At 43.3% G+C, this 27,741-nt stretch overlaps 1 protein-coding gene and 1 pseudogene across 2 annotated transcripts in view; one reads left to right on the top strand and one right to left on the bottom strand.

Annotated features, from left to right (window-relative positions):
- Window positions 1–27,741, top strand: part of LOC309807669 (interferon regulatory factor 6-like) — a 1,069,421-nt gene that overhangs the window by 176,211 nt on the left and 865,469 nt on the right. The gene's annotated exons all lie outside the window — the stretch shown is intronic.
- The window catches only part of LOC309808881 (forkhead-associated domain-containing protein 1-like), a 101,508-nt pseudogene continuing 94,018 nt past the window's right edge, over window positions 20,252–27,741 (bottom strand). Inside the window, exon 19 of the transcript in view lies at window positions 20,252–20,368. The product of the transcript in view is annotated as a forkhead-associated domain-containing protein 1-like (transcript). The remainder of the gene's footprint in view (window positions 20,369–27,741) is intronic.

Genomic DNA, 27,741 nt, shown 5'->3' on the forward strand with positions numbered 1-27,741 from the left:
GTTGCTGTTTAGTGGTGTCCTTAGTGGACAGATGTTCCCCCTCTAACCCCCTGGCCTCGCCCCAAGTGGAATGGCTGGTCTGGTGACAGCTGTAACATCTGAAAACAAAGAAGCTGAAGCCACATTAACAGATGGCTGCATCTCTTTCTTTCCCGAAGGATTGATCAGAATTGGCTTTAAGAATCATATTAGCATATACGTATATAATAAGCCCTTTCCTTCTCTCTTTAAATTGGCACCAGCTATTAACAGGTTTCTCTCTCTCTCTCATCTTCCTCCCTCCCTCCTTCCCTCCCTCCCTCTCCTAAGCTGACCAGATCATCAGTTTCCGGATTTAAGGGGGAAAAAAGGCCAAGGATGTGCTCTCTTTACAGCTGAACCAGGGTTTATTTTCCCAGTGTTGAGCCATTCCCAAGTAGAGAGGCTCTTTGACACTAGGGTTCTCTGTGAGTGAACTTCTCACATTCAGCTTGCTTTTGGAATTGCCCATCACTAGGTCCAGGCCAGTTTTATCCTTGGATTTGTCCAGCAACCTAAACAGTATAATTGCACAAGGCCAAGGCAGTACTTTTACTCTAGGAAGCCTTCCCAACTCTCTGTTTAGCAGTTCCAAAATTAGGAGGTAGTGTAGCAAACAGTTTCAACAAGGCTCAGTAAGAATTCTTGACCCTAGAATGCGGGCTTTTTAAAAGCTGGAACAACCTAATTCATCTCTCTGTGTTTCACTTTCATAAAATTAGACCTCACCAAAGAGCAGGGGATTCTTAATATGTATCAAAGTGTATGTGGAATCTGGATGGGAATATTACATCTTTAATTTCACTAACCTCTAACTGCAATTTAGTATTTAGCATGTCCTTTAAATCTAAATGCAGACAACAAACCACAATAATATTAGGAGTACCTGTGCCTATATCCCCAGCAGATATCACAGACAATTTCCTAAGGCAGTTTTATAGATATCTCAAAGTATCACTACTCTGATGTCACAATCAAATCATTACCTTTTTTGTTTTATCTAATAGACTATATCTATTTTAGAATGGTTTTAGATATACAGAAAAATTAAGGGGATAATACAGAGTTCTTATATATCTCATTCCCAATTTCCTCTATTATTGACACCGTACACTAGTGTGGTACCTTTTTTACAATTAATGAGCCAATATTAATAAAATAATATTAACCAGAGTCTGTACTTTATTCAGATTTCCTTGGCTTTTGCCTAGTGTCCTTAATTCCATTTCAGGCTTCCATCCAGGACACCACATTACATTTAGTTATCAAGCCCTCTTAGGCTCCTCTGGGCTGTGGTAGTTTCTCAGGCTTTTCTTGTTTTTGATAACCTTGACAGTTATTTATTTATTTATTTATGGCTGTGTTGGGTGTTCGTTGCTGCGCGCGGGCTTTCTCTAGTTGCAGAGAGCGGGGGTTACTCTTTGTTGCAGTGCACCGGCCTCTGATTGATGTGGCCTCTCTCGTTGTGGAGCACGGGCTGTAGGCGCCTGGGCCTCCGTAGTTGCAGCACATGGGCTCAGTAGTTGTGGCTCACGGGTTTAGTTGCTCCCTGGCATGTGGGATCTTCCCAGGCCAGTGCTCGAACCCGTGTCCCCTGCTTTGGCAGGTGGACTCTCAACCACTGCGCCACCAGGGAAGCCCCAACCTTGACGGTTTTGAGGAGCAGTGATCAAGTGTTTTGTAGCATACCTCACTAATGTAAACTGTCCAATGCTTTTCTCATGGTAAGGCTGGGATTATGGTTTATTGGGAGGACAACCAGATAAAGTGCCTTTTTTATAACATCTTATCAAGGGTACATGCTATCCACGTGATTTGACTGTTGATGTTGACCTTGATAACCTGGCTGAGGTCGTGTCTCAGATTTCTCCACTGGAAAGTCACTCCTCCACCCCTTCCACACTACACTTGTTGGAAGGAAGTCACTATGTGAAGCACAAACCCAAAGAGTGGAGAGTTATGATCCACCTCCTTGAGGACAGAGTATGTACATAAAATATTTGGAATTCTTCCACACAGAGTTGTCTATTTCCCCCCAAATATTAATTTATTCAATTATTGATATTTATTTATATCAGTATAGACTCGTGGATATCTATTTTATCCTTTGGGTTATAATCCAATACTACTTTATTTTGTTGTTTGAATTGTTCCAGCTCTGGCCATTGGGGGCTTTTGCTTTTGGCGCCTGTGCTCCTTTGACATACTCCCTTTGGGGTGTGTGAGTTTGTGTGTGTCTGTGTATCTGTGTGTATATGTGTTTAGCATGCATGTGTGTGTGTGTGTTTAACACTTCCTGACTTTCTGGTACCACAAGGTGCTCCAGGCTCATTTTGTGTATTTCCTGCCCCAGTCCTAGAACCAGTCATTTCTCTGAGGAGCCCTGATTCCTTCTATTGGAGAGTAGTAACAGAAACCAAGAGCTGGGCTCTAGATGTGCTGTTGCTAATGGGGTATTATTTGATTAGGCTCTCTTAACGGAGAGAACAAAGAAATAGATATGTATAGTAACCCATGTATATACACATATCAGTAAACATTTCTATATATAACTATCTATATCTGTATTGAGCTGAGTGTATACTGATGTCTGCAACTATAATCCATTAATGCTGAGATTAGTTTAGCTTTCTCCTCTTGTTTATCTGTAAATTCATACTTCAATATTGAGAAATGTGGCTACCACCATCCACCATCTATTTATTTAATTGTTCAATTTCAGTACACATGTATCAGAATTGTTAACCCATCACCCCAACATCACTATTTTTAAGTATAGTAGTTAGTAGAGTCTCTGTTATATCTTGCTATTTAATGAGTTTAAATACCCATTCGTTTCTATATCACAAATTTGCTTTTTAAAATATTCTAATGACTGCATTTAAAACATAGTAACTAGTTTCTTTTGAGATTCTATGTATTATATTTTATGAATTTAAAAGTGTTATTTTAAGACTATTTAAATGGGCTACTCCATATTGTCAAAGGGATCCACAGTAAAAAGAAGGTTAGGATCTCAACCTCACAAAGATTATTGTCAGTTTATAAGGAGATGATATGAAATTGTCTGGTGCAAATGTTGGGAGCTCATGCTTGATAGGTGTTAGCTTTGTCCACTTGGGCAGGCTTCTTTCTCCTTTAAAGTTCTAAATACCTTGGAAGAGAGAACATGCTAAACCTTATGGTTAATAATTTATAATGTAGTGGAAGGATTTGCTAGGTATCAGTGTTGGAGGTAAAGGTCCATATAAGGTTGACAGAGGATGAGAAGAAGACAAGGATGACCCTGAAGGTCAGGGGTTTTGTAGTTGAACAGACTGGGGATTGGATCCTTCCATTCACAGCCTGACTTTGTCTCATTTTTGAAATAAGGAGAACAATGGCTATTACATAGGCTTGTCCTTAAGAGTGAAAGTAGAGGTTTAATCTTTTCTTTCAATTTGTTTGAGACAGTGGGGATTAAGTGTGGCGATTTGGGACAGTTACATAACATATTGGATTGTCCTTCCTTGTATAGTTTTCACTCTGTGAAGCCAGACTCACTGGAGGTATAGATAGTTTCTCATGATAATTCAGGCTCTTTCATCCATGAAAGTACTCTTGCCAGGTGCTTTTTACTCATAGAAGACAATCAATGTTGATGGTGCTTGGGATAAAACAAAAATTAAAGATATTAAATGGCAGGAATTAACTGCTTCAGATGCTATACCATGGCGAGAGACATAGGGGAAAGAGAAAGAAAAGAAATGAAATGAGAAATGTCTTACGTCAACATGTACGGTTTGAATCTATCTGCTTGGAACTTGACATACACCAGTATGCCAGATAATTTAATTTAATGAATAGTGGCTAGGGTGAGGTGAAATAGATCAGTTTTTTTTTTTTTTTTTTTTTGCTGTACGCGGGCCTCTCACTTGTTGTGGCCTCTCCCGTTGCGGAGCACAGGCTCCGGACGCACAGGCTCAGCAGCCATGGCTCACGGGCCCAGCCGCTCCGCGGCATATGGGATCCTCCCAGACCGGGGCACGAACCCGTATCCCCTGCATCGGCAGGCGGACTCTCAACCACTGCGCCACCAGGGAGGCCCTAGATCAGTTTTTTAATCTATGACTTTTCATTGAAGAGCCCTTTTTTAAAAAACAATCTTCGGATCATGACTTTGAGGTCTGCAGTAATTCCTTTCTGATATTCTGGAATTACAGATCAAATGGCCTCATGATCTCATGCGTCTCCGCAAAGGACAATATGAAAACCTGAGCCAGAGGCCCTGGGTGCCTGAAGCTGTCAGCATTAGGACCACTCCTTTGGTTTAAGGAGTCCTTCCAGAAAGGACTCATTTAAATGCAAATATACTATCAAGAGGGGTAACCATGTATCCAGTATCTGATTAGCAGCCATTAACAATTTAGCAGAGATTAGCTTCTCAGATTTATTATGGAGAGGAGTTGTCAGGGTGATTTGGCCCAGGCATCTGTCATCCACTGACTGCCAGGTCTCCTGCCCTCTTCACTACATAGGGATCTGCCTAAAGCTGGGAATTTAGTTTACTAGGAAAGAATTGGGCACTCACCGCATGACAATCAATATTGTTTTACATAATTTTGACTTATGAGAAAGGGTAGGAGGAGAATTTCTATAATAATAGTACCTTTGTGTGTGTGTGTGTGTGTGTGTGTGTGTGGTAGCTGCTCAGCTTAGGTTGATTAATCATACTCTACAGAAATCTTAAAATTTTATGATAATCATCTACCCTTTCAATGAGGCCAGAAATTATATCATGTAAAATATGCACAAATGTAGTCTAGGGATGGCAAAGCTATAGTAATAGAAATAGAATTGCGTTCAAGTAATTATAGCTGGACTAAAAATTTCCTGCATTAATATGAAAGCACGGATACAAGAGTACAAGAAAATGATCATTCATATGAAGATTGATATTTCATATTGAATATCTGTAACAGAAATAGGAAAATGGAAGAAGGGAAATGACTACAAACAGAACAGTAACTGTTTCTTTAGACATCGCTAAGAATTCACCTTGTTTTTACTGGTAAGGAGTTCACATATAATACCAGACCTATAGAATACAGGTAGTATTCTATAATTGGAAGCCTAGATTTAATTGAGAAATGTATGTGTACTTAAGTGAGATGCTTGGTAAATGGCATATGATACATTCAATAGTGTGGTGTAAGTAATTCTCAAATAAACCCTTTTAAAAATAAATCATCGGGCTTCCCTGGTGGCGCAGTGGTTGGGAGTCCGCCTGCCAATGCAGGGGACACGGGTTCGTGCCCCAGTCTGGGAGGATCCCACATGCCGCAGAGCGGCAAGGCCCGTGAGCCATGGCCGCTGGGCCTGTGCGTCCGGAGCCTGTGCTCCGCAACGGGAGAGGCCACAACAGTGAGAGGCCCGCGTACCGCAAAAAAAAAAAAAATAAAAAATAAATAAATAAATAAATCATCATGTAGAAGTCATGAAATAAAACAATGTACTTAGGCATTGCTCTTTAAATTTTTTAACCTTAAGTTTTTAAAGAATCTAAGAAAACCAAAAAATCCTTTCTGGAGAAAGGTATACTTTGAATAAAACTTTTGCATTGTAATGAATAGATTATTAAATAGTATTTATAAAGAATTATGTCTCTATAATTATTCATTTTTTAATAAAAATGAATATTCAACTTTTCAAATCAAATTTAAGCTTATAAGAAGAGGAAATTGAAATTTGATTAAAAAGTAAGTTTCAATGAACTGTGTTTGGTCATCAGGCAAGTGGATGTTCATCCATTCAGCAGATATTGATGGAGTGTCTAATATGTGCCGCTGTTCTAGGCACTAGAGCAGTAGGCTCTAGGAGTGAACAAATAAATCTCGTCTTTATGGATCTTATGTTCCAGTGGAAGGAGACCACCATAAATACATAAATATAGCATGTTAGTGGAAGGACCATGAAGGAGCAGCGTAATGATGCAAGGTTTAGGGCAAGTATATAGGGTGGTCAGGGAACATTTGAGCAGAGATTTGAAAAAAGTATGGGAGCAAACCGTATGAATACACTGAAAGAGAGGCTTGGTGTATGCAGGTGGGTGGGCTTATACTTTATGTGTTCCAAAGACTAGGAGGTTAGTTGGTTTGTAGTGAAATGATCAAAGGGGAAATTGTTAGAAGATAAGGTTAGAAAGCTAGGTTAGCGAAAAATCACTTAGGGTCTTTTAGGCGATGGTCAAGAGAGAACTTTAGAGGATTAAGAATTTGTTTTTGGACATACTAAATTTGTGATGGCATGTGTGGACATGTGAAGTAGACAACTGGATATACTAGTCTGAATTTCAGCAGCAAGAGATTATCATGGCTGTAGATGAAAATTGGTAAATCATCATGGTATTTAAAGTCTCTAGATTTACAGATGAAATCACTTTATAAGTAGGCATAGGCAGAGAATACATGATGTTGAAGGACTGAGCCAGGAGACACTCCATCCTCTAGAGGATTCGGCAAAGGATATAAGAAGTGAGCAGGGAGATAAGACGAACTGTCTCATGAGCCAAGTGGTAGGTGTTAGAAGGAAGAGGGAGTTATTATTAATCCTACTGGTAGATTAAGATGAGAACTGATCACTTAATCTAGGACTTGGCAACATATAATAGATATCACTAATAACCTTAAGAAGAGTAGTTTCTGTGTAGTGGAGAGGACAAAAATAGGTAAGTGGGAGATAAGGAAATGAAACGTTAAGTAGAGCTGTGTTGTTTGAGTCGTTTTGCTCTAAAGAGGAGCAGAGCAATGGGGCAATGGTTAGAATTGGACATGGGAAGAGAGGAAGACTTTTTCCCTTTAAGAGGAGAGGTATTAGACCTTTGCATGCTAATGAAAGCATCTGGTAGAGAGCAAATAATGGAAGATACAGGGAAGAGGAGACACAGTAGAAGAGAAATCCCTGATTCGGCCAGAAGGGAGGTATCCAGTGCAGAGTAGAGGGTTCGGCCTTAGAACAGAGGACAAACATTTCTTCTGCCAAAGGAAGAAGGAAGGCAGCACACGTGGTTTCAGATAGATCCAGGTAGGATGGTAGACTTGGTGTTTGGAGTTCACGGATATTCTATTTTGATCCCTCCTGTATTCTCAGTGAATTAGGAAGCAGCTGAGAATTTAGAGGAAGACATGTTATAGACGTAAAGAAAGAGGAGTTATGAAATTGTTCTCTAGGACAGAAGAGAATTGATTCAGCAATCAGTTTTCTAGTAAGTACTAAGAGTTCACATGGGGTAAAATGATTATGAATTTAAATGAGGCAAATTAGAAAGGCTGCTCATTTTTTTCTCCAGCCATGTTTAGTTGTTTGGCCCAGACGCTGAATTGGCATAAGTTCTATTTCACTAGGGCTGGCATTTTGCACTGCCAATATGACTAAGAGTGAGGGCCAAGGGACTTCACAGTGTCTCTGCAAAAGAGTGCTTCTAATGACAGACCATGGGCTCTAATCAGGGTAAGCAGAGAACTGAGGAATTACGCCTTGAGCGCTACACTTGATTTTAACTGCAGGTTGGAACACAAAACTGAAAATCTTGACTGATAATGGTATGGTAAGGGCAAACACAGCTAGAACCTCCACATTTCCCTCTGTTACACAGGAATTCTCCATGTTTCTTTCAGCTGAATTCCTGTCTCTCATTTCTTGATCCTTAATTCAGTGACATTATCTGAGGGGAGGTATGCATTTTTGATAAAGTCTTTCAGAAATGCATTTTACAAGACTACTTTTAATTTTAAAGTTGTTAGACTAGAAATAAGTTTAACAGAACTTGCAATGTTTTCAAGTGCTTTTCTTTTCTCTAAAGAGACATTTGTTTGACTATTACACCGAATACCATCCTTCAGGTGTTCTTCCTCTGGCATTGAAAATAGGAGTAAAATGTAACAATTAAACAAACATATTATCTTCAAACAGATATGGATCACTGTTTTCTTTCTAATATGGGCCAAATCTTGCTATTGACACCATGTCCATTTTTTCCCCAGTGTAACTAGTTTTCCCTTCATTGTGTGTATGAGACATGTTTGCCCCCTCATGGATGAATCTGGAACTGTCACCGTGAACTTTTTCTTGTTTTTATAGGGAAAAATAGACTGAAAGTATAGCTATTGTGGTCAATGGGAATTATTTTTGAAGGAAATGTTGAGGCTGACCAAAAGAGGTTGAAATCACTAGATGTTTAACCTTCAATTAGTTTCAGAACTTGGGATTATGTTAAGAACCACACTTTAAGTGAATCTGGAAGAAGATGATAGACAAAAAAGTTTAAATTTTGACATCCTTTAAAAATATGAGAACACAGAATTGTGAAGAAAGCTAGTCTCACTCTTATTTAAATATTAAAATGCTTAATGTTTGTAACTTAACTCAGAAGGATGAGATGGCTTTTCTTAAATTAGTTTAAGATTATATAAATATAAATGAAGGAAAACCTGCCATTGATTAATCTTCACTTGCTACATATAGAATTATACAAGTTATGAGAAAGTCCATTCTTAGGACTGTGGGAACAACAATGAATCTGACTTTCCCTTAAGTGTTTTCCCTAACATTCTAGAAAAAATAACTTCAATGTGCCGATTTAGACATTTATGACTTATTTGCTTGTCACTGTTTCCGTTTCTAGGAATAAGACCCAGTTTCTTTCCTCAAAAGAGTTGCAAGTTGATATAGAGCCAAAAATTGCAATAAAGTGTAATCAATTCCACTGCAGAAGTTTGTACTTGATATAAATTAATAGAAGTGCAAGCAATGTATTTGAAGTTCATTCTAGAGGAGTAGTTCAGAATAGCTTCATAGAGGAGAAGACCTGAGCTATCTTGGGAGATGTTTAAACAGATGAGGCGTGGAGCCGGAGTTGGGAAGGCAAAGGCAGTGTAGCCTTAGAGTGCAAATGTTCACAGACATGATCTTGTGGCTTATTCACCATTCTTACCGACCTAAGAAGGACACCTGCTGGTAGCTTCATCATCATCATCATCACCATCATGTTAATAAAGAATGGATATTTTTGTCAGGTAGTCAAACAAGCTCTTTACAGGTAGCACCTAGATGTTTTCTACGATCCACCTTATGAGTTCAATCATTGTAATTATTCTCATTTTTCACATACAAAAATGAAGACTTAGAGAGATTAAGTAATTTGTTCAAATCTTGGTGTGTGCCCTTTCAACTCCATGCTCTGTACCTCTGTGCTTAACAGGCTAGGATGATTTGCCCATATTAAGGGCTCAGATATTGGTTGATAAGTATAATAATCTCATAAAAGGTAAAGTGAGAAGTAATCTGCTTTGATGTTTATGATGCAGTTTGGTGAATGCACTTAAGTGCCAATAGATGAATAATAAAAGTTAGAAACACACAAAACATAGAGAATAAAAATTCATATATGTATGTCTGTTGGGAACAAAAAATCCTCTTGAATGTCTAACTTCTTAGTAAATATCAGGATATCACATACACATCATTAGGCAGCATCAATGGAGTATCCTCTGTACCCTGCAAGAGGGCACTGTTACAGATGCACAGAAAGAAAATTCATATTTCCTGCACATTATAAATAAGGACATACTATGATCACTCTTTAAGAATGAAGTAATTTGAATTTTTAACATTTCCTTATCAATTGGTGTATATGAATCATGTTAGGTGAAGAATTATTGGTTGATTGGACATTTTATGTTTTAATTCTTTTCAGAAAACAGTAAACAAATCCCTTTAGGATCAAAATATCACATTCAGCAAATGAGCTATTATACTGAAGAAAGTGATGAATTCAGTAAAGTGTCTGCAATCTAAAATATTGTTATAGAAGAAGTAATTGAAGGAACTGGGAATAGATGACATGAAGCAAGACCAGGAGAGAAGTAGGTGGTCGCTCTAAACTATTTTAGGAGTTGTCCTATGAAAAAGGGTTTAGACTGTCCCACACTGAAGATTTTAGACCAAGTAGACAGGTTTAGGTTGATAAAAGGATGAATATTTTGACAAGTAGAACCTTTCAACTCTAAAATGGACCGACTGCATTTTAAACTCAAGAACTCCCTGTTACTGAAGTGCTTTAACAGAGGTTGAAGTTAAGCAGTTGGAAAAGGAAGAGCCTTTACAGTGAGAAAATTCTATGATTCTATGGTTTTCAACTCATAAATTTGTGTAGTTCATCCATTTTATTCATTGTATACACTTAAGTATATTGTTCCTCGAAATGGCCATTCAAAGTTGTTTCCTGTGCCACACACTATGAATGCTAGGGTTGGTCCTGTGTAAATCTTACCCCCATTGAATTAGTATTGACCCTAAACAAGCAGCTTTCTTCCATAAGGAAACAAGAAAAGAGGTTCAGAAATGTCCAAACTAAGTTTCTATAAAACGGTGTTATCAAATCTTATTTATCAAAAAACTTCAAACAGGGGCTTCCCTGGTGGCGCAGTGGTTGAAAGTCCACCTGCCGATGCAGGGGACACGGGTTCGTGCCCTGGTCCAGGAAGGTCCCACATGCCGGGTAGCGGCTAGGCCCGTGAGCCATGGCCGCTGAGCCTGCACGTCCGGAGCTTGTGCTCCACAACGGAAGAGGCCACAACAGTGAGAGGCCCGCGTACCGCAAAAAAAAAAAAAAAAAAAAAAAAAAAAAAGGGAAGATGCAGACCTGTATGCTTCAGGATTTTCTCACCAAAACCCCACACAATTTCTTTACTATTCCAGCCAAGTATGGCCTAGCCCTACCCTCATCCCTGTTTTTCTTGGTTTAGTAATAAAGAAAGAGATGGAAATAAAGAAGAGATATTAGGTAGAAAGATATAAAATAGTGGGGAAAATAATATAAGTGAAGTCATGTACCACCACCATTTACTAGAAGTGAACTTTCAGCACCAACATTAATATTTTTTCCTGTTATATCTGTAAATGATAATAACTAATATGTGCATAACAATTTTCAATTTAATCAAATCTTATTTTTATAACTAACTACTTCGCAACAAGTAACACGCTAAGGCAACATCAATAGATGAAAAAAGGTAGTCCCTGGCCCCAAGGAATGTTGCCCAGGAGAACACAGAGATATGTAAAAAATACAATCACAATACAGTGTAGCGAGTGCAACAACCAGGAATGAAGAAGTGCAAGGGTAGCAAAAAGGAGCGTGTGATCACAACACTCAAAAGAAGACTGCACAAAAGACATAATATGTAAACTGAGGTTTGAAAAATGAAGTGGGTTGCCCAGGTACCCCATAGGGAGAAAGGAATTCTTGGAGGAGGGAAAAGCATAAATGAAGACAGTGAATTGTTCATATAATCCAGAAGTGAAGTAGGCAATGGTAGGAGAAATGATTGTACACAGGCGTCATGAATACTTGCAGGTCTGCATTTTAGCAAGTCCATTCTAAAGGAAACTTTGAGGATCAACTCGGGGGTGGGGGGCCGCGGTGGGGACAGAACTAGTCATTCCTGCAAGAAACACTGGAACCAGTTTCTACCAACCCACCAATAGAACGACTTCAAAGGCAACATGGTATCACAGAAAGGGTTTGTTTTTTTGTTTGTTTGTTTTTAGTTCATTAGGCCTCACTTAAAATTCTGATTCCACAATGCGTTTGCTTTGGGATCTTGAACAACACTCATAACCTCTGCAAGTCTCAGTGTAGTAAGTTTATGTGATTACCTTCATCTGTAATATCTCTGCGATGCAATTTTAATGGAAACTCAAGTTCAGGTCAAAGGCAAGTTTCTCTGTAACTTCTCCTCCGAATTGATTCAAAAGCCGTCTCTCCCGTCCTCATTTGGCTTCTCTTATGGAATCTCATAAAAACTTCTAAGACCTCTTTGGGTTTTTGTTGTTGTTGTCTGTTTGTTTGTTTTTTAATTTAAGTATAGTTGATTTACAATGTTGTGTTACTTTCAGGTGTACAGCACAGTGATTCCTTTTTCACATTCTTTTCCCTTATAAGTTATTACAAAATATTGAGTAGAGTTCCCTGTGCCATAGAGGAGATACTTGTTGTATCTATTCTACGCCTTCTTTGAATGACCACAGCACTTGTTGTCTGTATCAGTTTTATGTCTCTGGTTGCTTTGTGACTGAAAATGAAAAAGTTCTATTTGTTCATGTCCTGGCCCTTCCTTAAAAATCTGTTCATTTATGTATTTCATATTTATTGACTACATCTTAGACACCGTGTTAACTGCTGGTTCTAGATGTTAGTAAAATATAGACCTTCCTGCTCAAAAGGTCACAGTATTTGTGGGAAAACAAAAAAATGAACAACCTATGTCTCAAAGAGCTTTGTACTTCCCAAAGAGAACACACCTAGTAGGTACAATAAATACATGTATCATACATAAATGTATAAATAGTTAATGGGATTGAAAACTAGAGATAACTGCTTTTCGATTCTGAGGAAATGATGATTATATTTCACCAGGAGCTCAACACCACTCTGAGAATGAGGGCTTAACCCCCGTCCTCACTCACTGCATCGCTTTTCTGTATAAAAACACACAAGTCTGTACATACGCTCTAGAAAAAGGCTTATCTGGCATGAATTTCAGATAGCAAGAAGAAAACTTCAAGAGGTTCAGAGAAGCATCCGGAAGCTCACGTGATTATCTGGCACTAATACAACTTGCTTGACAGGAAAATAGAGCTGTAAATCTCACAAAATTAGATCATCTTTGAAGAATTTCAAAACCTCCTGCTATTAATTGGAAATCCTAGAAGAACCGTTTCTTTTAAAGCACACTGATAATATGCTTTACAGCTTAATATTCAGAAGCCTATGTTTTGGCTAAGTGAGCTTCAGGAAAGAAGGAAACTTGAGGTTCAGTTCCGTCTACTCTGGAACCTCTGGTCAAGACATCTACTTCTGTGCTCAGCCATCTTATCACCTGTAAAATGGAGGCAACTCTAAGAACACATAGTTACACAGATGTTGCACAGTTTCACGTGTCATTGTCCTCATTTGTTTCAGAAAAACCAGTAACATCGAAGCTACGACTGCAAAGAGTGCAGTGTTCCTTGGGGTCATCTAGTGCAGCTCTGTCAAAGGAAAGAAAAGGAAAGGGGCCTAGAATAACTATAATTTTCCCAAGAGGACACTATTATTTTATGGTAAATCTGAGTCAAGAACCCTGATCTCTTTGATGCCATTCCATTGTTCTTTCATTAGGTTGTGAACAACCCAGAGAAAGAAAGAGAAATAAAACTCCTATGTGCTGTGTCACTGGTACAGGACGTGACAAGATTGGAATTGGAGAACTACATATTAACAGGTATTTGGGAAATTCTTCAAACTAATTAAGATATATACCAGGTCCATAAAAAACAGTATGTTTTCTCAAGATGATTCTGTAGAATGAACAGAACTGGTAACTGAAGGTGTCTGTGTGCTGCAGTTCCAAACAGGATGGGTGAATGCTTGTTTTCTGGCACCTTGAAGACTCCACCGCAACATACACATTAAAATAAAATTAACATTTCACCTGGGTCGTATTTAATTCTGCATGTTCTTGTAAGTCAGCAAAATATTTCATATATCATTTAAGTTGTCACTCAGTTTTTTTTTTTGTGGTACGTGGGCCTCTCAGTGTTGTGGCCTCTCCCGCTGTGGAGCACAGGCTCCGGACGTGCAGGCTTAGCGGCCATGGCTCACGGGCCTAGCCGCTCCATGGCATGTGGGATCTTCCCGGACCGGGGCACGAACCCGTGTCCCCTGCATCGGCAGGCGGACTGTCAACCACTGCGCCACCAGGGAAGCCCCTATCCATTCATCTCTTGATGACACTTAGGTTGCTTCCATATCTGGGTAATTGTAAATAATGACGCTCTGAACATTGGGGTGCATGTATCTTTTCAAATACATGTTTTTGAAAACACGTGTTTTTGTTTTTTTCGGATTTATACCCAGGAGTTGAGTTTCGAGGTCATATGGTAGTTCTATTTTTAGTTTTCTGAGAACCCTCCATACTGTTTTCCACAGTGGCTGTGCCAGTTTACATTCCTACCAACACTGTACCAGGGTTCCATTTTCTCTAAAAATTGTAAATTTTCTTCCTAGGTGTAATTGAGATGGTAGTTCAATAATAACATAAGATCAGGTGATGTCTAAAGAAATTTTAGAAAACCTGGATAAAGTAAGAAAACATCTGTTCGCTGGCATCTGAATGTTAGAGAGACACCAAGACATGTGGGCCAAGTTCTGGAGAGAAGGGAAACACAGACGCAAGCTTGACATTTGGTGCAGCTTTTCTCCTTGGGGCATTTGCGGATTCAAATCTTACAGCCTAGGAGCTGAAAAGTCAAGGAGTTCAAAAGACTCTAACCACAGAAGCTGCTGGCATCCCTTGACTTGTAGGTGCAGCACTCTAGTCCTGCCTCTGTGGTCACTGCCTCCGCCTCTTCTTTGTATATAATCTCCTCCTGTCTCTCACTTATAAGTACACTTACAGATGGCACTTAGGGCGAGGATAGTCTCAACTCAAAATCCTTATATCTGCAAAACTTTACCTTGTAAGGTAACATTCTCAGGTCCCAGGGATTAGAGCCTGAGATCTTTGGGGCCACCAGTCAGCCCACTGTAAGCCCTAAACGTCTTCTCTCCTGAGGAAGGTCTAGGCTGGGCAGAAACCCCGACAGACATCTACCAGAGGCCAGATTGAGAGCCCTTTTAGAAGGTCATTTCTCAGCTCATTTGGAACCTTGCTATTGCCCCTTTTTTTTTTCTTTTCTTTTCGGTACGTGGGTCTCTCACTGTTGCGGCCTCTACCGCTGCGGAGCACAGGCTCTGGACGCACAGGCTCAGCAGCCATGGCTCACGGGCCCAACCGCTCGGTGGCATGTGAGATCCTCCCGGACTGGAGCACGAACCCGTGTCCCCTGCACTGGCAGGCGGACTCTCAACCACTGCGCCACCAAGGAAGCCCTGCCCTTTCTTTTTTCCTCCTGTTTGTCCTCAACAGGGGGAAGCATTAAGAGTAAATGAGGGGCTTCCCTGGTGGTGCAGTGGTTAAGAATCCGCCTGCCAATGCAGGGGACACAGGCTCGAGCCCTGGTCCAGGAAGATCCCACATGCCGCGGAGCAACTAAGCCCGTGCGCCACAACTACTGAGCCTGCGTTCTTGAGCCTGCGAGCCACAACTACTGAAGCCTCCATGCCTAGAGCCTGTGCTCCGCAACAAGAGAAGGCCATGGAATGAGAAGCCCGCGCAATGCAACAAACAGTAGCCCCTGCTCGACACAACTAGAGAAAGCCCGGGCGCAGCAACGAAGACCCAATGCAGCCATAAATTAAAAAAAAAATAATAATAATAATAAAATAAATGCATTAGCAGATTTTGGGTTTCCTCTCATCGTTACTGTATTGCTTTCATTCCTAAGACGCTAAAAAATTGGAAACCACTCCACTTACCAGGAACACACTTTGCAACACGGATCCAGGGGAAGCTGTTTTCTTCCGTAGACACTTCATGACCCCAGTTTCCACAACAGCAGGCACTGCTGGCTCTGCCAAGTTGCTGGAGAAGGGCACCTTATCTGCAAAGTCACGAATCCAAATGGGCCCCCATTGGCAAGGGTGGAAGGAAGTTGTTTGGCTTAGCTTCTTGGGGGATCAGAAGATTGGGAGTTCTGGTGGGGGGACTGCAGGTACCTTGCTGTCCCTTGGTACAACGTCAGGGGAAAGAAAGGTCGCTGGTAGCTTCTCAGAGCTACCAGTTGGGGCTGTGCAGAGCGTCTTAGTAAATGCCATTTTGGTTGCAAATAACAGAAACTCAAACCGGCTGAAGCAAAAAAGGGGACATCTACGGGGAAGAAAAGATGGCTCCTGCCTGTCCAGACTCCTCAGCTTTGCTTGCCCGTTGATTCTCTAACCTTCCGCATTTCCTTTCAGTAAACTCCTTTTCTGTTTAAGTTAGCCACAGGAGATTTCTGTTGGTTGCAACCAGAGAATCTTGAGTGATACAAAAAGTCCTAGTGGAACCCAAGGGCAGGCATTAGAATGGGCCTTTCCAAGGAAAGAAACCAAGAACCAGAAAGTCATCAGGAATCAGGGCAACTTTCTGCATCAGTTGGAAAGCCTTCAGCTTTTTTTTTTTTTTTTTTCCTTCATGGAGCTCATAATCCATTCATTTATTCAATAAGCAATTATTGAGTGTCTACCCTGTGCCAGGCACCCTGCTAGGTCTTAGAGTTCCATACAGGTGTAAAATATGCCAAGACCCCTGCCCTCAAGTAGCTCACATTCTAGTGAAGATAAGACATGTGAGCACATAGAGTATATTCACAACACAGAATAAGAAGAGCTATGCCATGGACACATATACACCAGCAAACATAAAATAGATAGCTAGTGGGAAGCAGCCGCACAGCACAGGGAGATCAGCTCGGCGCCCCGCGACCACCTAGAGGGGTGGGACAGGGACGGCGGGAGGGAGGGAGACGCAAGAGGGAAGAGACATGGGAACACATGCACATGCATAACTGATTCACCCTGCCACAAAGCAGAAACCGACACACCATTGTAAAGCAACTACACTCCAACAAAGATGCAAAAAAAAAAAAAAACAAGAGCTATGCCAGAGGGATGAAGCATGACTGTCTTCATAGACCTAGAAAGCACAGATGCAATTATCCTGGTAGAGAGGGCCTGGGCAGAGAATCGCAGGTAGGTGAACCTGTGTGCACAGAGAACATGGTGTGTATGAGAAGCTGCAAGTTTGCAACATCCGTGGAGCAAAAGAGTTCTTGCAAAAGTAGTGGGAGACATGGCTGAAGAAATTGGTTGAGGATGAAGCATAAAAAACCCACTGAAGTGTGATCTTTTTTTCCTGAGGAGGCATGGGGGAGCCATGGAAGACTTTTAAGCTGTTTGAGGACATGGTCAATTCTCTGGGTTTCAGAAAAGTCCCTCTGGAGTCTGGAATGTGGTGAAAGCTGGGCTGGACCTTTCACCAGCGGGCATGCTCAGTCGCTCAGGAAAGGTTTTTGCTCTGCCTTGGGAAATTTTTCACGCCGCTCTGGCAGCGGAGCTCGCCCCGCCCACGGCTTCTCCTCACTGGATTGGTTGAACTCAGGGAGGCTACCAGGAGGCCCAGTTGACCTCCCAACTCCACACCCCCGCCCCCGCCCGTTAACGCTCTGGGCGCGCGCTGCCTTCAGCTTTAAATAACAGAAACCTGGATGTGGGTAGATGGTAAAAATTTGGAGCCCCTCCCAAATGAACTCTAGCCATGTGGCTTGCTTTGTCTGATGAGATGTTGGCAAACACATGGCAGGTGGAGACTTGAAAAGTGTGCTTTGGGGCTTTCTCTCTCCTCTTGCTCTTGGAAACCTGTACCCACCACACGTGGCCTGGTCTGGCCTGCTGGGTGATGAGGGACCACACCAGGCAGAATCAGACGTCCCAGATGAGGCCTTTCTAGACCAGGGTTTCTCATTCTCGGTACTATTGACATATTGGATCAAATAAGTCTTGGTTGTGGGCAGCTGTTCTGTGCACTGCAGGATGTTTAGCAGCATCCCTGGCCTCTACCCCGAGATGATAGTATCACCCCCACCCCAGTTTAACAACCAAAGTGTGTCCAGACATTGCCAAATGCCCCCTGGGAGGCAAAATCGCCCCCAGTTGAGAACCACTGTCCTAACCCAGCTTGCCTGGCAATGACCAGGCAGGCATGTACGAAGCCACCCTAAACTAGCCCCAGCCAAACCAACCAGACCAGTACAAGTGGCCAGCTTGACGCCTGGAATCATGAGAACTAATAGTCGCCATTTTAAGTCACTAACTTTTGAGTGCTTGGCTCCACAGCACAAACAGGTACATCTGACTACAGTGGCTGAAACTGATAGGATTGATTTATTTCTACAACAGGATGTACAGAGGTAGGCAGTTCAGGTACACTGCAGAGCACAGTGATGCCACTAGGCTCCCACCCAGGCTTTTCATGTCTTTCCACTCCACTGTCCTTTGAGGTGGGCTTTGGTCTCTGGCTTGTTACCTGGTGATCCCCAACATGGCTGCTCCAGCTCCAAGTCCGAGCTCCAGGAGAGGAAAAGGAGACAAGGCAAAGGGACAAAGAGAAAAACTTTCTCCTAGCAAAGCCTTGCCTTTAATTCCAGAAGGGAAGCCCTGCCCAGGGCCTTCACCTGCATGTCACTGGCCAGAACTGAACAACACAGCCAGGTCTAGCTGCAAGGGAGGCTGGGAAATGAGGGCATTTCGCGTGCTGCTTATACAGTAGAGGGAGGCAATGACTAAGGGGCTTGTAGTGTCTGCTGCACTGTCTCACTGGGGGTCGTCTTGGTTTCTTCTTCTTCTTTTTTTTTTTTTTGCCACACGGTGTGGCTTATGGGATCCTAGCTCCCTGACCAGGGATTGAGTCCGGGCTCTTGGCAGTGAAAGCGCAGGGTGGACTGCCAGGGAATTCCCTGGGGCTTGGTTTCTTGTCTCTACCTGTTGCTTATCTATCCTGGCCATCTCTTTCTAAGACTGGCTTTGTTTCTCCAAACACAGTGGGAGAAATGGCCACCCCAGCTGGGAACTGCATCAAGACTTTCAGCTCCGGGCCATTAATGACCTGTGTGGTAACTCCATGTCCCACTTCCAAATATCAAGGGCACAGGTGCTGATTGGCCCAGCTTGGGTTAGAAGAGAAACCTGATTGGTCTGGCTTGGGTAGACTATCTACTGATCAGCCAGTCAGGTGTGGCCAAGAGAGCAGCAGTACGTAGGGTAAACCTGGTTGGGGAATGTGCATTCTCAGAGAAAGGGGTGTGTGGCTGAGGAGACACCTAAAGAACCATCTAGTTCAAGGAGTGAAGAAAGGACATTGCCATTGTGGGTTGCAATGTTGATATGATAAAGATTAACACGTCCTTTGAAAGACCTCAAATACAGTGGAGCCACATAGGCATTACATTTAACTTATGCAAATTCAAATATTTGTATTCAACCAAAGTATTTTTTTCCCACACAATTTGGCTTCCAAACATGAGCCAGCTACTTAACTACTGCCTGACCAAGTGATCTTTTCTGGTGCTGGAGATTGCTGTTTTGGATTTTGGGGATATGGTACAGTATAAGTAATATGTTCTTTATGGAAAACTGCTGGGATTTTCAAGATTATTTTTAAGGTCAGGTGATGCTCCCCCTTCTCACTGTGTAAGAAGTACCTTTAGTGGAAGATCATGCCAATCATTTTTCCCATTTCCTTCTAGTTTTAATCAGTATAAAGAATGCATTTGGTTTTAAAATATCAAAATACTTTTATTGTGGCTTTTTAAAAATAAAAAATAAATGATATTCATGGCTTCTGGCTCTTCCTCCTGTTTTGTTTGGTGGTCTCTGGCCGTACAAGAAAGGCAGGGAGAGAACAGATGGCTGGAGAGAAGGCAAAAATGAGGGTCTCTTCAAACACCACAGGAAAGGGGTGTGTCCACCTGGGCAGTGTGTGTTCTTTGATGACTGGGTACTTGGTCTGTCCTGATGGCCTGGGACTTGACCTACTGGGCTGTCTTGGTGCGGCAGAATGGGCAGCGTGAGATGGAGTTAGAAACCTGGGTTCCAGCCCCAATTCTTCAATTTACTAGCTGTGTGACTTTAGGTGGGCCATTTAACCTCTCTGGGCCTCAGCTTCCTCATTTGTAAAATGGGGAACATAATGCTATTTACCTCCCAGGGCTTGAGAGAGGATTAGACAAGAAGTGTTTTGAACACCGCAGAGCGCCATATAAACATGACTCACTGTTATGGAAGCGATAAAACTGGCTGCTGTTCACATTTATTATAATCAATTCAGATATAAATGCACTATACCATGGCCCCAACAGCCCTGAGGTTACCATTCTGTCCTGTGGCCCCAGTACACGCCCTGGGTTTTCTCCACTGCGGGCTTCTCAGAGCTCCTTGGAGGTGTGACATTTGGGTTTGTCACTACCCAAACACATAATTGCATCTACCAGGCCTAGGAGTCTGAATTTCAAACTTAGTCTTCATATGCCTGTGTATGTTTACATTCATAATATCTGTGAAAAGAACCCCTCTCCTCACACACTCCAAAATACAGTATTGTGCAAAATACCAGTCTAGGAAGCAACACACTAGGGTAGCAACCTTTAATGTCCTAAAAAAGCATCTTAGTAGTTGGACGCAGAAGAGTTACACTGACTCACGGAGGATCACGCGAGGCCCAGCGGGACGACGTTTCTAGTTCCTTCCACCAGGTTTAGAAAACAGAAGGCTCTGGCTGGATTTGCTGGACATTTCTCTCTTCAGCATCTCCCTTCCTTGGTCCATCTTCGGGGTGCCTTTTCTGGCTCCAACCTACAACAAGCAAGAGCAACAAATGCCCAAACTCTATAATTGTAGGGAGATCCCCAAATATTTCTCAAATGGCATTTTTTTTTACTCAAAATAAAATCTTTGTTGTAAAAAATATTTATATATACACATAGACGTGAGCAAAACGAAGGTAAAATGATCCACCATTATCACACTACCCACAGGTAACCTTATTCACATTTTGGTGTACACTCTTCCAGATACACAGATAACGTTTTCTTCTGACATTTGCATCTTTTTTTGAACCAGGAGTTTCTGATGATAGGCAATTTCATTGGGGTGGACTTTCTCTCGAAAAGCTGTTACTGAACTGAATGCCTTATGTCTCTGATGTCTTAGGAGGGTAAAATGCAGCATACTCTAGGGGGTCTGTCTAACCCTTTTCTGAGCACTACTCCTGGATCCAGGCAGCCATGTGTGTGACTCTGTCCCTGGTCATAGCTGATCGGGCACTTGGCACGGGCTGGGCTTTTAAGATGGTCACTCCCAGGATTTGGGTTATGGGTTCTAAGATGCTACTTGCTTCCTGGGCTGGTCCTTTGAACTGGGGGACCATGAGGTCATTCCTTCCTGTCACATGACTGGAGAGAGCAGAGATCAGGGGAGCCACACAGAGACACAGAGAGGAGATACGGCCTATGTGTGCGTGTGCGCATGCTTGTGTGTGTGTAAAAGAGATGATGCCTGAGATCTGATGGCTTACCAGTTCTATTTCGAGGCCAGGCTCTCTTTCAGCTCCCAGTTTTTATGAGGCACTCACCCCTATATCCTTAAAAAAGCCCCCTCCACCCCCTTTTTTTTTTTTGCGGTACACGGGCCTCTCAGTGTTGTGGCCACTCCCGTTGCGGAGCACAGGCTCCGGACGTGCAGGCTCAGCGGCCATGGCTCACCGGCCCAGCCGCTCCGCGGCATGTGGGATCTTCCCAGACCGGGGCATGAACCCGTGTCCCCTGCATCGGCAGGCGGACTCTCAAACACTGCGCCACCAGGGAAGCCCAAGGCCCACTCTTGGGGAAGGAGTCGCCCAAGTTACACTTGGCAAGGAACCTGGAGGAAACCTTTCTGTACTGAGGAGATCTTAGACACCAAACTTCTAAGCTCAGGCTGGAGGGCAGGGAGAATGGGAAGTTGGCTCTTTGCTCTTAGCCGAAGCACCATCTGCCCCGCTTCTGTTAAAGCCAGAGGCAGCGTGAAGTTCCAGGGGGTCTCACATCTCAGAGAAGCACAATGTTCCCACAACATCCGGGGCCCATCCCAATATCTCCTCTGCCATTTCACATCCGCAGGTGGTCCTCAGACAAAACCTAGATGTAGGGCAGTTTCTGCCTCCTCCCAGCTCAGTCATATATGTGAGTGAATAAGTAACAAACTTCCAGTCGTTTCCACTTTGCAGGGTGGCAAACGTCTCAGATCAAGTGGGGCCCTCAGGATGCTCTCTATCCTCTTAACATCCTGCTCTGGGGAGTAACCACCTTCTGGTCTTAGCACAAGGATGCTGGTTGAGAAGCTTCTATTTTTCAAATATATCCCTCACCTAGAATATCTTCGTTTCTTCCCATGATAATTTGGTTGCCTCAGCATGACTGTGGCCTTTTATCAAACTTGAATGTCTCCTATCTCATATTCAACCAAAATGTGTTTGGCTTTCTAGCTTCCTGAGAGCTCGCCTCTACTGTCTGCAAAGTGGGAACGTGGACTGGCTTAATTCCAGTTCCAGGGCTGATTTGTCAATGGCAATGTTTCAACATGTTCAAGATTTCATAGTCTTAATTCTCAACTTTGAAGAGAATTCTAGAGGATGCTTCCTTGAAATTTAAGAGAAATACCACTGGAAATGTATCAGGTTTATTACCTGGAGGTTTCTAACCTAAAGGAGGAAAAGCTAGCACTCACCTGGGTGTCAGATCTGCACTGATTCCCAGCTCTCCTACTGAGCTGTGTGGCTCTGGACAAAGAAAGTCTCTGAGCCTCAGACACCTCATCTGTAAATTGGGTATAATAACAACACCCACCCCATAGGGTTGTTGTGAAGCTTAAAAGAGATACTGCACGTCGAGTGTTTGGCTCTGTGCCCGGCACATGTCAAATGCTCAATACATAATAGATGTGGGATAACTGTCCACTGGGCTTCCTGCTGACGTTCTAGGGTTTTCTCTCTTCTCTCTTCTGGCTCACCTGGAAATGTGAGTTCTGCATCTTTGAGTTCTTCATCAGCTCTCCAAACATTCGTCTCTTTAACACAGAAAGAATATTGACAAAATTTAGCGTATGTTCTTCTTTGCCTTTTGCATCAGAGAAAAATGGATTTTTCTCAACTTTCAGATGCTACCCATTTGGATGGAATGTTGAGCCTTCCTAGGTGAGGAGGTGAGGATAGAGGTCTGCAGAAGGGGGTGTGGCTTTGGGGCAACGCTACACTGTCCTGCTGAACCTTTTAGGGAATCTCTGTTCCAGATTCCAGCAGAGAAGGAGGTGGTCAACCAAGAAGGCTATGAAGGATACTGTATTCTTCTTGGAGGACAGATCTGCTTTAGCGGGAAGCAGAGCCTCCTAGATCAGTGGAAGAGGCCGTAGATGTCCAGTGGCTTTCCACCCAGTGGAAATGTTGAAAGCCCCAGTGGCTAACCTCCCTGGCAGGGACTACAGGGGCCTGTTGGGAAGCCAGCATCACTGAAAACCTGGAGCTTGCCGCCCCCCTGGGGTTTGATTACTATTGCTGACCCTGATCTGCTCAAGACCCTGCACCTCAGGGGCAGCTCATCAAAGAAAGAGCATCCCCTAGGCACTGGAGACACAAAAGTGAGAGGGAACTGGGGTCTCCCTTGCAGACTGACACTCCGCAGGTGAATGTGCAGTGGTGTCAGGAAGGAGACGTTCTCCTAGAGCCCTGAGCATCCACTGGGGTCGCCAACCTGATTCCTACAGCGGCCAGGAAAGGAAAAGAAGTGGGTGAAGTGAGCTGGGGTGGTGGTGGACAGCAGCAAACACACGAGCCCAGGGCCTTTCTAAGGGGCCTGGAAGATGGAGGCTTGTGATGGTGGCTTGTGGGTCTGTGGGCCTAGGGTCGCCAGATCTTCCAAGTTTCCCAGAGAAGCTGGAAATCCAGAGTATTCCAGGAAACTGCCCTATTTTGAAATGTAACTTAAAAAAAAATCCCATGAGCCAAATGGAATATATCTGTGGGCTGCCATCTTGCGACACCTGCTTCAGAACCTCCCTGCTTGGTGTCTAGTTGGTGCTCAGTAAATGTTGGAGGGGTTGCCAGATAAAATACAGGATGCCCAGTTAAATCTGAATTTCAGAATGAAGCCAACAAATTTGTGAGTGTGAATATGCCCCGTGTAATAGTTAGGACATTTATACTGAATAGCTTTTGTTGTTTATCTGAAATTAAAATTTAACTGGGCATCGTGTTTTTGGTTTGTTTGTTTTCCCCTAAATCTGGCAACCCTACCGGGTAGTCACAAAACTCAGGGAGGAAATAAGGCTGTCTTTTGGGACAGGGCATAGGTGCTTACAAGACTCTTCCATTCTCCCAGAAGGATGCTAACTCTACCCTCAGAGGACTGTCTGTGAAGGCTGATGGGCCCGTATTGAACTGACAGTTGCCCTCCAGGCATTTTCCGTGGAGAAGGCCTCGAGCCTGCAGCCACTCAGTATTTATCACAAACTCAGTTGAGACAATCACTATCCAAATTCCCAGATATTATAAAGCAGGGGTTAGTTTTAAACCAACAGCCATCTTCTCTCCCACCCCATCCCCCGCCTTTTTTTTTTGCAGAACCGTTTATCCAAGCAAAATCCCATGAGGAACTTGGGGTATAAGATAATGGAGAGCTTCTCTGGCGGGAGAAAGGTGTGTGTGCTTTGAGAGTCACACCTTTCCATGGCACCCAAAGGCTCCAGGGAACCCCAGTTTGAACATTGCTGCAAAATTCCTTCCTGGATTAAGTTCCGTCAGTGGGCAACTGGGCACTGAAGGGCAGAGCCTGGCCCCTGTGCACCTGCTTTTCCTGAACTTTACTGAACACACTGGGATGTGATGAAGGGGGTGCGGGAGGGTCTTTTTCTTTAGCCTTCTTCTATCCGTATGCTGCATAGGCCTGGCCACATGGTTCTACTTCATCATTGTGGGCGGAAGAGTACCACCCCAAGCCCCTCCCATCCCACGCTCCTCCTACACAACATCTACCAATTGTGGGGCTTCCCTGGTGGAGCAGAGGTTGAGAGTCCGCCTGCCGACGCAGGGTTCGTGTCCCGGTCCAGGAGGATGCCACATGCCGCAGAGCGGCTGGGCCCGTGAGCCATGGCCGCTGAGCCTGCGCGTCCGGAGCCTGTGCTCCACAACGGGAGAGGCCACAACAGTGAGAGGCCTGCGTACCGCAAAAACAAACAAACAAACAAACAAAACACAGAAGTGGCACGGAGGAAGCCAGAATCTTGAGAATACCTGGGCCCAAGGAAATCTTGGAAGATAGTGAGTTAAAGAGAATAGTGAGGATAATGACGATGGTAGGAGAGGGTGAATGCTTTGTGGTCCTATGTGCTAAGGCTTTTGTATACAAGCTCCAATTGGGAAGGCTACGAGCTAGGTGCCATTTTTATTCTCATCTTAAAGAAGAGGGATCTGAGCTAATTAAGCAGAGGGAAGGTTAGGGGCTTTTCCTGGCTGAGACCACAAGGCAAAGTGGTGGTCACGCCCCCTAGCCAGGACTTGATTGGCTGGAGATTTGATTGGCAGGAGAGCTGAGCGGCTTCTCCTGCCAGAAGCAGCCGGTGCCCTTCAGCCTTTCTTACACTTCAAGCCCTAAGAAAGGGCTTGCGTGCTTCCCAAGTGGCAACTTCTGTGCATTTAAAAATTTCCTCTTGAAAATCCCAGCCTTAGCCCTTTCACAAAAGGTATCTGGGTCCTTTCTTGGCCGTGGCCTAGTCGTATTCACCAAAGAGAAGAGCGCGTCCCATAAGAGCTGGCGGCTTTGGGAGGACCGGGGAAGGCGTCAGCTGGCAGGAAGCTCCCTGAAAGAAATAGAGGAATCCCCACCCATCCATGAGCTGCCGATTCTTCCCCCTTAGAAACGGGGCTTGTGATGTGCCAGGCACTGCAGGCATTTTGCCATTTAACCCTTCCACTGCCCCACGGAGTAGGCCCCTTGCTAACAGTTTTGGTTGCTTTTGTTGAGGAACCTGGGATACAGAGGTCAAGCCACTTACTCAGGGTCATTCGGGGCAGCGGTGGGGCTTGACCCCTATTTGTTTGACTCCAAATCTGGCCTCTGAACTCTGAGAGACACTGCCGGCTTCTTGGGTGATGTGGGAAGTGGATTTGAGTGAGCACGGCCTGGGCCGCGGTTCCCGTCCCTCTGCCACATGGACAGAGCCACAGACCCAGTTCGCTGTGAAGGCCCAGCATCTTATACCAAGTCTCATTTTCACAGCCAGAGATATTAGTGTGGAAATAGGACTTTTGATTCTTGAAAGGTCTGCTTGGTGAATAGATGGTCAAAAATTAAAACTACAAACTCCATTTTTTTTGGGGGGGGGGCAATTCTGAGGCTAAAGATGTGTAATTTCATCTCAGTGCTTCAACACTGCCACCTCTGTGAACGGGTGAAGAGTTTCAAAGTTTCATACAGGAGGCTAAAAACCTAAGGCTCCTTGTGAAAATACTAAGTGTAAAACTTAGAAAAGAGGAATTCTACTTTCTGTTAATTTCTGCTTAAAGACAACGAAGATATACTCCCTGGAAGGAACAGATGCCAAGACAGATATATACAAGTGCCCTTTAGGATCCAGCAAAACTTTAAAATGTATTATTGTTTTCTTCCTGACAAACAGGCTGGCCTGTCCCTTGCACTGTGTATGAATGAGGCAGCCCATGAATAATGCATGTGAAGCCTGATTATGTAAATCCTCAGGTTTTCAGTACATGACAATGGCTTTTTTTGGGCCCTTCTCTGTCCCATTCTGTGGTCTGGTGTCTCTGCTTTGGGGCCTAGTCTGCCAAGCCCTGGGGGTGGGGGCGGCATTTCGGGGAGGGGTGAGCTCTCCAGAGGGCACATCAAAGGGAAAGTCACAACTCTGTCACTGGCCCAGCTCTCCCTGGCATTGCTTGGTGTGAAAGGAAACTGTCCTCTGCCTGAGGCAGCCCGATGACACATGCAGACTAAGGCCTGTGATGTTTAATTCACAGCAGTGAGCACTGGAAACACCGCATCCAGGCTCCCTCAGAGCAGGACAGCCACTTTTCATTTCTGGGGCTCTAAGCCAGAGAGCCTGTTGTCTGGAAACCTATTGCCTGGAAGGTTCGCAGGATGGAGGGCAGGCTTCTGCAAGGAACTATCTGACCATCACCTCCTGGTTGAGGAGAAGGGCACCCTTCTATGACCTTGGCCTCCTTAGAGCTCATGCAGGCAACAAACACACACATGCAAATACACACACATGCAAACACACAGCACATACTCACATGTACACACATACACGCAAGCATGCGTGTACAAATACACAGCCCCAAGTCAGAAAGACTGGAGTACTATTCTGGCTACTCAGAATAGCAAACCCAAATCTTTATTCTCAGAGAGCTTATTCCTCGGTGTATCCCTGGCACCTGGCAGAACAATGAAAATCAGAAGCGCCGCCTTTAAAAACACTCGGGCTGTTCACTCAACTGATTGTGGTCATCATTGCAGGAGGCAGGGAAGTCAGATCATGATGCTGGACACCCTTAAGCTCAGTACAGTGCTGTGTGTCAACTATGTCTCAATAAAACTGGTAGAAAAAATAGTTATCTGGATAGAAAAAACAAGATAAAATACACGAATTATCAAAAGTTAAAAAAATACAGACGAGCTAGACTATGAGTCTCAGAAAGCACTGTTCACAACAGCCAGGACATGGAAGCAGCCTAAATGTCGATGGAGGAGTGGATAAAGAAGATGTGGTACAAATATACAGTGGAATACTACTCAGCCATAAAAAAGAGCGAAGTAATGCCATTTGCAGCAACATGGATGGACCTAGAGACTATCATACTATGTGAAGTAAGTCAGACAAAGACAAATATCATATTATATCACTTATATGTGGAATCTAAAAAAAATGATACAAATGAGCTTAGTTACAAAACAGAAAGAGACTCACAGACTTTGAAAACAAACTTATGGTTACCAAAGTGGAAATGTGGTGGGGAGGGATAAATTAGGAGTTTGGGTTTAACATATACACAATATTATATATAAAATATATAATCAACAAGGACCTACTGTATAGCACAGGGAACTCTACTCAATATTCTGTAATAACTTATATGGGAAAGAATCTGAAAAAGAATAGATATATGTATATGTATAACTGAA

Source organism: Mesoplodon mirus (assembly GCF_964341445.2).
Source record: "Mesoplodon mirus genome assembly, chromosome: 7".
Taxonomy (NCBI): domain Eukaryota; kingdom Metazoa; phylum Chordata; class Mammalia; order Artiodactyla; family Ziphiidae; genus Mesoplodon; species Mesoplodon mirus.